At 36.8% G+C, this 12,280-nt stretch overlaps 2 protein-coding genes across 18 annotated transcripts in view; one reads left to right on the forward strand and one right to left on the reverse strand.

The window, feature by feature from the left end:
• LOC308199635 (uncharacterized protein) overlaps positions 1 to 12,280 on the forward strand; it is a 305,939-nt gene that overhangs the window by 259,871 nt on the left and 33,788 nt on the right. For 8 of the 10 annotated variants that reach the window (XR_013954765.1, XR_013954766.1, XR_013954767.1 and 5 more), the window contains exons 19-22: positions 1,994 to 2,260; positions 2,392 to 2,484; positions 4,479 to 4,754; positions 7,495 to 7,638. The gene's annotated coding sequence lies outside the window, so the exon portion shown is untranslated. Of the gene's footprint in view, positions 1 to 1,993; positions 2,261 to 2,391; positions 2,485 to 4,478; positions 4,755 to 7,494; positions 7,639 to 7,754; positions 8,959 to 12,280 lie in introns of those variants that run through there. The other 2 variants (XR_013954773.1, XR_013954774.1) reach the window with 2 other exon arrangements.
• The window catches only part of LOC308199637 (uncharacterized protein), a gene marked incomplete at its 3' end in the record, with an annotated part of 64,822 nt that overhangs the window by 18,640 nt on the left and 33,902 nt on the right, over positions 1 to 12,280 (reverse strand). The window lies entirely within an intron of this gene.

Here is a 12,280-nt window from a genome sequence, read left to right on the forward strand (position 1 = left end):
GACTTGGTTTATATCAACTCCCCCCCCCCGCCCAAAAAAAAAAAAAAAAAGAAAAGTTTTCAATGTATTACTCTGTTATCCCAAAAAAAAAAAAAAAAAAAAAGATGCTATGCTGTTTCTCTATTTGGGTGCAATGATACTTAATATGCTTCTCAGAGAGCTGCATGGCTTGAAGTCAGAGAAACCAGAGCTTTTCTTCTGACCTTTCTCATGTTCTTTGTATAATTGTTATTTTTAAATCTTTTTGATTTTTTTGAAGTCCAAGAGTGGGAAAGTGACTTTTAGTTCTATAACCATTTCTTAAGACAGATAAAAGGGTGCAGAATTTCTGGTATCAGGTTGCCAGTATCTTGAAGAATCACAAGAAGTGATTTAAAAGTTGACACAGTTTGAGTCTTTTATTTAAATTCAGATCTGCTGTAAGCAGATTTTGAGTGCCCTGAAATCAGTGAAGTGGAATGCTTTTATGAAAAGTTTCATTGATTACTTTATTATTATCTAAAGAGATGACTTTATTTGAAGTATTTCTCACCTCCAGCACCAGCATAGAGGTGCCCCTGCCCCAAAATGGGGCACCAGCAAGACAGCTGGCAGCTACAGCAACCCTTATATCCTGCTCCGGGCTGCCTTTTTTTCCAGGCTACCTTATACGTACTTCACAGCTTGCAGGCAGAAAATAGCCTGTAGGTTGTAAGATGGCAACAGTCCTTAGATTTAGCCTTCTTTTTATAAAAGAAAACATAATGCCGAACTCATTTAAAAAGGCAGGCACGTGGCTTTGCTTCTTCTGTTTCGTTTTATAAAACTTGTAGAGTAACAATGCCCTGAGCATTCTGAAGAGCCTGGGGCATCTGGACTGGAAGATTTCTTTGAGGTTTGATTTTTCTTGCTGTTTGCCTTGGTCTGATCTTACCCATGACTGATCTGGATTACAGAATCAGATAAACATCTGATGAAAAGGAGCGGGATACCATCCTCCTCCCCACCCCACCCCACCCCTCAAAAAAAAAACATATATATATATAAAAAAACATATATATATATATATATTTGAGGCAATAGGTAAAGAGAACATTAAAAAAAAAAAGTGATACTTTACATGCATGTTTCTGGGCATGTCATGCAGGACCCTCACTGTTTTTTACATTGGCTAGTGGGGCTGCAGGGACATGATACAATAAACACTATTGAAAATACAGTTCTGTGTACTGATGCACAACAAGAAAGAGGTATAAGAAGAAAGTATGAGAAAAAACGTAAAAGAGTTGCACACACTTGCAAATCAGCAGTGTGACAGTTAACCAGAATAAAAGCTGCTCACCTTAATTATGTCTTGAAAATATGCAGTAATTAGGCATGATAGTCTTGAGATGCACTTCTTTCACAACATCAGGCATATGATGAGCATTTAACTCACAGAGATTTTTTTTCATTAAAAATGATTACTCAAGCATGGTTTTAATATTTTTTTTGAGGAAAAATATATACAGGAGTTAAATCCCTTAGCCTTTATACATCTCAGAGGTTCTTTTCTGTGTCAGTTTTGGATAAGCTAAAAGGCTAGGGAAGGAGTTTGAAATTGTGTTTTTAACACAGTATAGAATTTTTCCAAGTATTAATATTTATTAAAGGAAGTTTAATACCTAACTAATACCAAATCTATTTAATGGTGTAATACTGTGGCTTTATATACTCTTCTCTGGAATAAGCTAAGGCTTCCTACCAAAAAAATGCAGGAACTAATTTCCTTATCAAATTGTGGGGCAAAGACAGGCGATATTTAATTTTTCTTTCTAACCACTATCTTAAAGATTATTGTGAAAACACAGCATCTTCATGCTGCTGAATGATATGGGGCATGTCTCTATCTTGAGAATAGATACAGCTGATTAAAATCTTGTTTCTCTCCTCTCTGTTCCTCCCTCCCTCTTTCTCACAGTACACCCACGTTGTTGTATACATTGTCCAGTACTGATATTTTACTGTTTTTAAGGGATAGCCACATCAGCAGCTGTTACTAGACTCTTCAATGGCAGAACATGAAGGAGAGGAACTGCAAAAACCCTCCCAGGTCTAATTGACTTGGATGCTTCCCACAACTTCAGAATAGCAAAACCTCTGGTCTGCTCGTCAAGAGGAAAACAAGATGACTTGTTAAAATACAGGCACCAATTTCTCTGCTTCTGGTGTTCACTAAAGCTCAGACACTGGGATTTCATTGCTGGGCAAATCCAGGAACATTGGTAATTTTGTGGCTCAAGTAAGTACAAAATGTCATTAAACCATTTATACTGGTTTACTGGTTGGTTAGTACATACAAAATTGCTGTGAGTAGGTGGAGCTGTTAGCTATATAACAGGATGACAGATTCCTTTTTCAACCCTGTTACAGTACAGTAGAGACCAACACCCGAAGTTCTTCATGTTAAGTCTTCTGAGCAGTGTGGACAACACAGATCTTGGATGAGCAAGTAGAAATAGTTTGGTAAGTTGTTTATCACTGATAGTAAGGAACAGACTATATCCACTATATTATTGAACATGCAATTTATAGATGTATCATGGGTTTTAGTAGTATTTTGACTAATTTTCAGTGTGCGTTTTTGTTTGCTGTGCATGGTGAGAATATATAATGAGCAGGCATGGATCACTTTTTTATATACTTTTCATCTTTTCTACTCTGATATATGCACTACTTTGCCTAGAATATTTCTTCACAATATCCTACATAGTGTTTCCTTTTTTCTTTAGCAGGATGTACAGGGAGAAAGCCTATAGTGAAGAAAAGACACTAAATATTGACATGCCATTGAATCAAAATAATTCAGTATCTATACAACATCAGTATTGTAATCATAATAAGACATACAGAAATATTAAAATTTTAATTAATCCAGTTGTATCATTATTATCCTTCAAACCCAAATGGACCAGGTAAGGAGTAATATTAAAACTGCTAAAACACACATCAGTAGTTTTTAAGACATTTATAATTTAATGCAAGAAAATAAAGAAGATCAAGACTAGTCTTATGTTGTACTAACTCAAAAGTTGGACTAAGTCGAGGATTATAACATGAAGTTGCCCAAATTAGGTTCACCCTAAATAAAAGCATGTCTAACCAGAGAAGAGATGTGAAAAAGAGATCACTTTGCACTACTGATATGCTCAGTTATTACAAAGTCCCTGGGAGGCACCTGTACCTATTCTAGGGATGCTCTGACTTACAACAGGAAATAAAGGAATATAGAAAATGACTCAACTGGGGTTTTGCCTCAGCAGTCTATTCCTGTGCTGGGCGTAGTTCGAGCACAATAGAGACAGAGGCTCAGAATGTATCAGAGTGTTATCAGTCAGAACACAGAGCCTATAAAATATTCATAAAAACTCCGCAATTTGAGTTGGCCTTTCAAGTAATAAAAGAATACATCAAAGTAATACAATAAATGAGGAGTTCCCTCTACTGCATGTGATATAAAACAGAAGAATTTCTATTAAATATTTGATTATTGTAAAGTAAATTAGGCTTTTTCTGATGTGACAATTATGGGATTTCATACAGTATGAAACTAACAAGAAAGATACTGTGTTATTGTTAATGCCTCAATTTCTTAACTTCTAAACTAATGAGCATGTTTGATCTTCCCTGATTTCTTCATGCTTCATTGTTTCCATCATTGTCAAAAGCCCACCTTTTCACTTTTCTTGTGAAATAATCTGCATAATGCAAACTGACTGTTTATGGAGCACAGTGAGTATTCCACTAGCAAGGAAGAAAGGACATCATTTGATAAAAGCAGACATATCATTGAGACAGCTACAAAATTAGATAATTTTAGCAGAGAGCAGATTTTTTTTGCTGCCAGCCAGGATTTAAACAAAAGAATAATCCCACATTTGGCAGATAATTATGCTTCTCCAAGGGAAAACATAACACTGAGTGAAAAGAGTTAAGGTCTCATTTTTCTCAGATAATTTTGTTCTTTGAACATTTGCAACTGTTTGTTTCACAAAAAAAAAAAACTGTAGCAATTATTGTTCCAGAGATATAAGCAATGTTCATGTCATCATTATATGAGTTAATTTTTTTGTTGTTGTTTCTGTTTCTAGACTCCTGTATCAGTAATTTTTTGCTTTTGGTCCCCAGAGCTGCAGATACCAATGTAGGAGGAGACACCTGTCATCCTCTATATTGCTGGTATACAAATTTGGATAGATTTATTTAGGCATTGATTTGAATATTGATATCTATCCAATCCTTTTCTTAATTATAATAGTATTGAGTGTCTATCTGAAGTCTACATATGCAGAGTTTTTGCAGGTTTTGTTATTAGCCATATTTCCACAAGAAACAAGAGGATATGATTTTAATGATCTTTAATTACAAATTTGTATATATTTAGCACAGCCTGGCCAAATTTGAATCACTGTTACAAATAAAATCTATGTTTTAAAAAGCATGTTCTTACTCTCAAATAGGTATCACTGATATGACAGAGTCTGGAAAAGAGAAGATCCCACACATGAATATACAAGACCTGATTCTTTCTGCATTTGTGCCCAACACAGTCTCCATTAACATCAGAGACCACAGACTGACATCTGTGTGAATGACATGATAACCAAGACAGTAAAAATGGTTGGGACTTCCCATCTCTAAATAGGCTGATTTTTCAAACTGGAAGCAAATTTGAAGTACAGCAGCCTTCTGCAATGCCTTGACCTGCCCATTCAATGTGTCCAAGCATTACATGTGTGAGTATGTGCAATTTTTCTGTTTTGCTACACTTTAAAGTGCCCTCCTATCACAGAGGACAGTTTTCAAACTGAGAGCCCAGCTGCTGCTTGGCTCCCCTGAACTTTCTTTGTCTGAAAGTGGGAAAATAAAGCAAAGTTTGTCTTAGGAAAATAGGATAGGAAAATAGTAGGATGTTTTGTTTGCAGTGGGATTGGGACATGGAGAGTACTGAGGAGACTATGATTGATAACTCATTGCTGTGCAAAATATTTTATATACTTTCCGCATACAGAACATATCAATTTGAATTTTATGCGTGTTTTGTCTGCTTGTAAATTGAGCTGAAAGGGGGATTATTAATAATAATAATAATAACAGTAATGCACATTAAAGTGCAGAGGTAATAGGTAATAGAGGTTGGGACAAATGTTTGCTGGATCAGAGGAAAAGATTGTTCAGACTTTACTGGGCACAGAATGGGCTCCAAGTCTCTCTCTCTAAATTAAATGGCAGTCTTGAAATACATAAAACACAAAGGTATAATGAATATAGGAGGAATTTTCCATTGAATACTTACAGCCCACAGTGCTGGAGTTACAGAGGCAGTGGCTGGAAAGACCATTTTAGCAGAAACTGATATGTTACTGTATTACTATCAGTGGAACAATTATGATGTGTTATGTGCTAAGTTAAAGATTTCAGGATGTACCTTGCTAGCCTGGTTTCAAGAGAGACAGAATTTGAGTCCAATCCCAGTGTAGTGATTAAGGCTATTTAGGAAAGTCCAGAAAAATCTGTAAACATTCTCATTTTAAAGCAAACTGAATATTTACAATTTTTCAGAAATATTAACTATAAAATAAATATGGGAGTCTCACTGCAGTACCTCAGCCCAGGCAAATCAATATATGTTAAGAATACATGCAAACATCAAGTATTAGATTAGATTTAGGTAATATTATTCTAAATATATTAAAATATCTCTATATAAATGCCTATAGTTGTTTAAATCATTTTTTCTTTATGACCTTTCCATATTACATCTTATATCTCTGTAAGCTTTTGTTTTTGTTTTTTTGTTTTGTTTTTGTTTTTTTTTGTTGTTGTTGTTGTTTTTTGTTGTTTTTTTTTTTTTTCCTGGCAGCGTCTACAAGTTGCATTTACTTCTCTGCTCTGTTACTGAAGCACAGATGAACTGCTTTATGTAACTTCCCATGTTCACAATTTTTCTTTTTTTTTTTTCCTTTTCTCTCACTTTTTATATTTTACTTGGCTAAAGTAACTGTTACTTTACTGCAAGTTATGCATAAACCTTAGATTAGTGATAGCTGAATACAGAAGGCCAAATTCCTGGCTGCAATGAAAACAGGAATACTTGTGCAACTTGACTGACTGCCTGAGAGTTATCTTGGCTTTCACGGCCAAAGTGCTACATGGAGAGAAGCTGGCTAAATTTTGATGTTCCTTTCTGAAGCCAGCCTAACTGAAAGGTCGACAACAATAAAAAAAAAAAAAACAAGAGCCGGTTTTCAAAGAGGGAGTAGGAGAGAGCAGCAAGAAGCTGCCTGATCCCTGGAGGAAGGAGATTTTGCTCATTTTCTTCCCTGCTCGTACAGTCCTGGGGATATCTTGACCAATATCAGAGCTCTAATGCAATATGTAAAAGAGATTCATTACATATTTTAAATTGTACCTTTCCATACACTGTATTAGCATACAATACAGTGCATTTTGTAGGAATGCAATTTTATCTGATTTTAATACTTTAATGTTAGCTTCCATTATTTGCATAGTAGGTAAACAAGGAAATTCACATGAAATCTGGATTTAATTCGATAGGACATGCTATCACTGACTGACATGAGTAGAATACATTAAATACGGGCATTGTATAATATTCTGTCCTGAGATGACGCACAGCAAGTTACATTTAATGTGGACCACCAAAACCCAGCCACTTGAGTTTTGTTTAAAACACATGAAATTAAATTTTGTAGACAGTAGATGTGGCATTGATAACATTTTCTATTTTTTTTTTTTGTGGCTAGAATTTTTCACCAGATTCATCCAGTATTTGTTATTTCTTTCAAAAATGCTCTTCGGACTTTCATTAAGCAACCAAAAGAAAATCTTGTACATTCTCCAGTAACTGAGTCTTAGTGCTCTTACTATCTGTCGATGTTTTCCTTACCCCAAATGTGTTGTTGTTATGCCATGTACAAGAGCACCAGGTGTAAAAGTCAAAAAGAGAAGGGGGTTGTGGGAGGAAAGAGCCAGGAAATGTCTCCATCCTGATATTTTGAAACCCTACCACAGAATGAAATTACTTTTTTCATGTTTTATTTCCCATGGCATGTGGTCCTACATGTCTCCGTGGTTCACCGATGTCCCTGATAGTTCTCTGAGGCATTAGTTATGCCTCATTAGGTATTACTAATCCCATCTGAGTTCCTTGCTGGTGTCTGGAGCCCAGTTGGCAGGCATGGCATTGTGTAGCTGTTCTCCTGTTCAGGAGGGCTTTTCACTCCAGCACTGCTTTCAAAGCCCACTGGTGATGGCCAAATAACAAATGTTGTGTAAGCCTTACTCTTTGCTCTGTTTTACTCTGTTTTATAGCTCCAGGTCACCAACAAAACTGAAGGCAGTAATCACTTGGGGTTTCTCTGCTGTTCTCCTGCTGCTTTTCCTCTCTGAAGTACTTTTCTAGCCCTTTCATTGCTATGCTATCTGACCACCTCATTGTCTTTAATCTCTCAGTAGCTTCGAAGCTGTATCTGGGGTGGCAGCTGCAGCAGACCCTGCTGGCATAACCTCAGGCACCACCATGGCACAGTCAAAGTGGGTTGATACCAACACTGACAGCCCGGATCTCAGCATGAGCTCATTCAGCCACCTTCTTGGGTAAGTTTTGCATCCTGTTTTGTGTCCGTAGTGCTGTCCTGGGACTGCAGAGGTACCTAGTGCTGATCTGCAGTGGTACCTGGCCCTTCAGCTGCTCCTCTATTAACTTTATACAGGATCATATGTACTGAAATGTTAAGGTGGACACAGGGCAACCAGAAGTCCTGCAACCACAATGTATTGGCTGTGGCAGAGCTAGAGGGCATTTGGAAAACCAATACAAGTGTTCTAATATCTGAAAATCCTCCAGGACAAGAAAAAGAATGGAGACTAGTGCTTTGGTAACCCCACATACTTTCCTCTATGGTATCTTTTTTTCTTCTTGGTTGGTAGTTCCTATTAGACAAAAAACTTTCTACACCACAAACAAACTGTGTTCACTATACACAATCCATGCAGAAAATTGCTAGCTGACATTAATGTTTCTTATTTTATATGAGAATAGTCAAAAGAAAACCAGAGCCATTAAATTCCTCTCTGTCTCAACAGGTCTGATTTCCAGTAGCTCCTTTCACTTCCACATGGGTTTTTGATTTTCCCTCACAGCAGGCTCCTTCTAATATTCAGGAAACCTTTATTCACAGCTACAGACATTCTTGGTTTGTTATTTATGCTATCTACAGTAATACCCCTTGCATTGTAAAGCACCATACAGAGTATGTCTGGATTTTATATTAAAGCTTACGCTGATAAAACACATGGGATATTATTTGTATTTACTTATACAGCTGCAGTATCTAGCACAACATCACAAGTTCTATAAAGTATTATCCCATAAAGATCCTTTTGAAAGTGAATGTCATATCTCATTTTACTTTGACATGTAAATACATTTCAGCCTACTTATCTAGGCCTTTCCAGCACATCTATCACTACAGAAGTGTGCTGGTGCCAGTGAATCAAAAGCTATAGAAGCAGTTAACAAGCACTGCACTAATTAATGGCTCAAGCAGAAAGTTTTAAGAGTGATTTTACCAGCCACTTCACTCATAAGAGATTGAGAAGGAAATGCCTTTTTAAAGTTTTTGATATAATGTCACACTAAATGAACCATGAAGAAACAATATAGAAAATACATAGCTTGGAATTTATGAGAACATTTTACAACTATTAAAGACCACATTTAAAGGTCTGGATATTAAATGGAGACAAGGGACCTTTGAAACCAGCTTTACCAGCAAGGTCATCTTTAAAAATGAGAAGGAAGAAAGCCAGTTCCCAGTCCTCACACTGAAGAACATAACAAAGTCTGGAATTGCTAGACAAGAGAGGAAACAAATGAAGCTAACATGCTAAGAAATCATTATCCAGATCATATTTATTCAGATCCAAGAGAAGTGTTGACTGCCAGTCAGCAGCAAAATGAGAAATGGCATTGCGGCTGGCTTTTAAGCAAAGGTCTTTTGGACCAGTCATGCTCTACTGCTACATAAAACTGTTGCTGTTCACAGCTCAACTGGCGTCATGTTCCTGCATCTCAGAAGATGCAAATCTTGGCTCATCAGAAATGGGAATTCACAAAACATTATTTCTTTCTGCTGAAGTATGGAAAGAAACTCTTCGTACATATTGAAACTATTTTACTTTCTTTCAAGCAGTTTCTGTCATATGCTATCTAGTAAAGTATAAAAAGCATTGCCGAAGTAAAAATAATAAAAAAAATAGAAAAAAAAATCTGAAACATTTTTACAATGTTTTCTTTTAGGAACATCATTTTTCCCATCTTTTCATCAATAAATTCAATTTCTGTGAAATGGACATTACCCTTAAAAAAGTAAATTTTCTTTGCTAAGGCAATGTGTTGACTTAGATTTGGATTCTCTGGCAACATTTCTCCCAAAACCTTTTTTTTTTTTTTTTTTCAGATCGCCCTACTGTCATTCAAAATGACAGTAGAATCATTATCTTTGTAAAAAAATAAAGGTTCTCTTTGCTTTAAAAGAGGCAGTTATTGTTCCCTACCCCCTCCAAAAAGACAGAACACACATTGGTTGAAAGGGAGTACAAAGCCAACTACTAATAGTTTTTTGGCAGGGGATATCAGGCCAAGTTCTATTAGTATCTGAAAAACGGAAAGCAAAAGTCTGTTGGTTGAAACAAAATTTATTAGTTGTATCCTTGATTAGTTTTGTTTGTTTGTTTGTTTTCCCCGGTAACTCTAGCCCCTCCCAGCCATGCAGATCGTCATACCTACTATGTGGCCATAATCTAAACAGTGTCAAATGCACACTTGTCCTTGTCTGCCCTACAAATATTAGGCTGTGGTTGCATTATTGGAGGAGCAGCATGTCACAACTGCACATTTGCAGGTGATGGGAGAAGTAGTGGGAGAACGCACCCTTTGCATTAAATGATCTAATAATCCACATCTGCAATACTCATCATATATAGGCAGGCTCCCACTACATGAGTCTTAATTTTAACTATTGCATGGATAGAAAGTGATTTTGTTTATCATAAGTGAGGAGCTGAGGAAAGTCACGCAGCTCAGAGTGGGAAGTGATTTCCAAATCTGAGATTCAAAAGGCACAGCCTGGCTCTGCTGCAGGCTGCTGTCGGCAGGTCTGTGTGGGCTGGGGGCATCTCCTCGCCTCTGCTCTGTGCACTGCTTGGAGGAGGGGACAAGGCAGGGCTGGGGCTCATGCTGAGAGGTGCAGACTTTCCTGTGTGTGACTGAGTAATGAACACCCCAGTGCATCTGTTGCCTTCAGTGAGTCAACAGAGAAAAAGCTTGCCAGCTGTTCTTATTTCTTTCTTTGCACAGCACTGGGAGGGGGTGCAGGGGTGGACAGTGTTCTGGCTGCTAAGATCATTCTCTGCTTGAAGTTTGGGAATTGCTTAAACACACATACCCTTTACCTTTGAAAAAGACATCATTACTGAAGTTTTTACAAAGTAATATTAGCCTATTTCATATGCATTGAAGAGTGCTACTTTTCTTCATGCAAAGCTAAAGTGAATGTATCTAGAACAGAGCTCAAAGTTAATTAGCAATGATGTTTTGCCACCTTTTTCTTAGTCAGACACTTTCAATCATTGTAAATAAGTAGCACCTAGCATTATTTATTTATTTTTATATAATATTTTACTTATCAGTTCTTAAAGAAAAGAAAATAGGCCTAGAATCTTGTAAAATTTTAGCCTAGAGCAGACTTCACCAAAGTTAAAGAGCCTTGAAAAATAAGATTTAGCTTGGGAAGGCTGCTAAAACCCTTTTAGTTATTTAAAAAAAAAAAAAAAAGTATTTTGACTGAGTTGTACCTTTTTGGCACCAAGAGCATGGGAATAGCTGCAGAGGCAGGGAGAGGACTTGCCTGCTGGGGAAATATTGGTCTGAATAGACCTCTGAAAATCATCTAGTCCAACCCCCCTGCCAAGCAGGATCACCCAGAGCACATTGCACAGGATGGCATCCAGGGGGGTTTTGAATATCTCCAGAGAAGGAGACTCTGTTACCCTCACAGGAAAGGAGTGCCCTCTCATTTTCAGATGGAATTTCCTCTGCTTCAGTTTGTGCCTATTGCCCCAGCTGCTACCCTGCTTCCTTCTCCCCTGCCCAGTGTGCTGGGGCAGGAGAGATGGTGGCAATGAGCTCCTTCATTCATCAATACCTGGATTGAGCTCAGAAACTCCCACACCATCAGTAAGGAAAGATTTTTTCCCTCCCCTAAGTCCCTCTAGCAAAAGACAGTAAATGTGGGATGTGCATCTTTTTGTTATTTTTTTTTTAAGTATGAAAAATGGGAAAAAGGCAAATTCTGCTTTAGTTTTGCAAAAAATGTTCCTGCTATGGAAAGGGATATTCTCTGTTGACCCTATTGCAAACCAGAATAGTACATATTTCATCTTGAAGACAGAATAAACCTGTTCATCAGTAGTGCAAAGTGGTAAAGTGCCAGAAACTAGAGCTGGCTGAAGATAATTATTTCGCTGGTAATTTTGGCAGAGTATCTTGTCAGATAAATGAGAACACACTCAGATCAGCCTGATCTCCAGGAAAACAATTGAGAAGTTTAATTTTCTTTTGTGGTTGTTCATATATATGTATATATAGGCTTACTTACACATGCGTATGTATCAATGTATATATATCACACATAAGTATGTATAGTATAGTATGTATAGTACAGTAAGTAGACCAAAGTGTGTATTTTCCTACATATGCAATACAGATAAAAGGAGTTCTGGGAGAAAGGTATAACTCTCAGTTGTAACAATAAGTTGTATCAATAAGCTCTTGCATTTTGAAAATGTCATTGTACTGGGAGTAGGGGGAACATTCATTCCATGCTTGCTGTGCACCATGTAACATTGCATACCTGATGAACACGATTGAAAATGATCATAAAACACCCTTGTAAATGTTCTATGTCTTGTTTGGGTTTGTCTTTTTTTTTTTTTTTCCTCCTAACCTTGAACCATTGTAATCTGGACTGAGAAAAATTACAAAATGCAATGGTGAATTTAGGAGACTGGCTTTTGTTAACATGTTAATGCTGTGTCTACACATTTACTTATTTAGCAAACATTTTTATTTCATGAACAAAATGTATCACTTCCTATTTTATATTAAGGTTATCACAGAAATCAAAACAAATTAAAAGACCCATTTGCTTTTCTGCGCAGGGTAAACTAGTACAGT

Source organism: Anser brachyrhynchus (genome assembly GCF_964034855.1).
Source record: "Anser brachyrhynchus genome assembly, chromosome: 9".
In the NCBI taxonomy this organism is placed as follows: Eukaryota; Metazoa; Chordata; class Aves; order Anseriformes; family Anatidae; genus Anser; species Anser brachyrhynchus.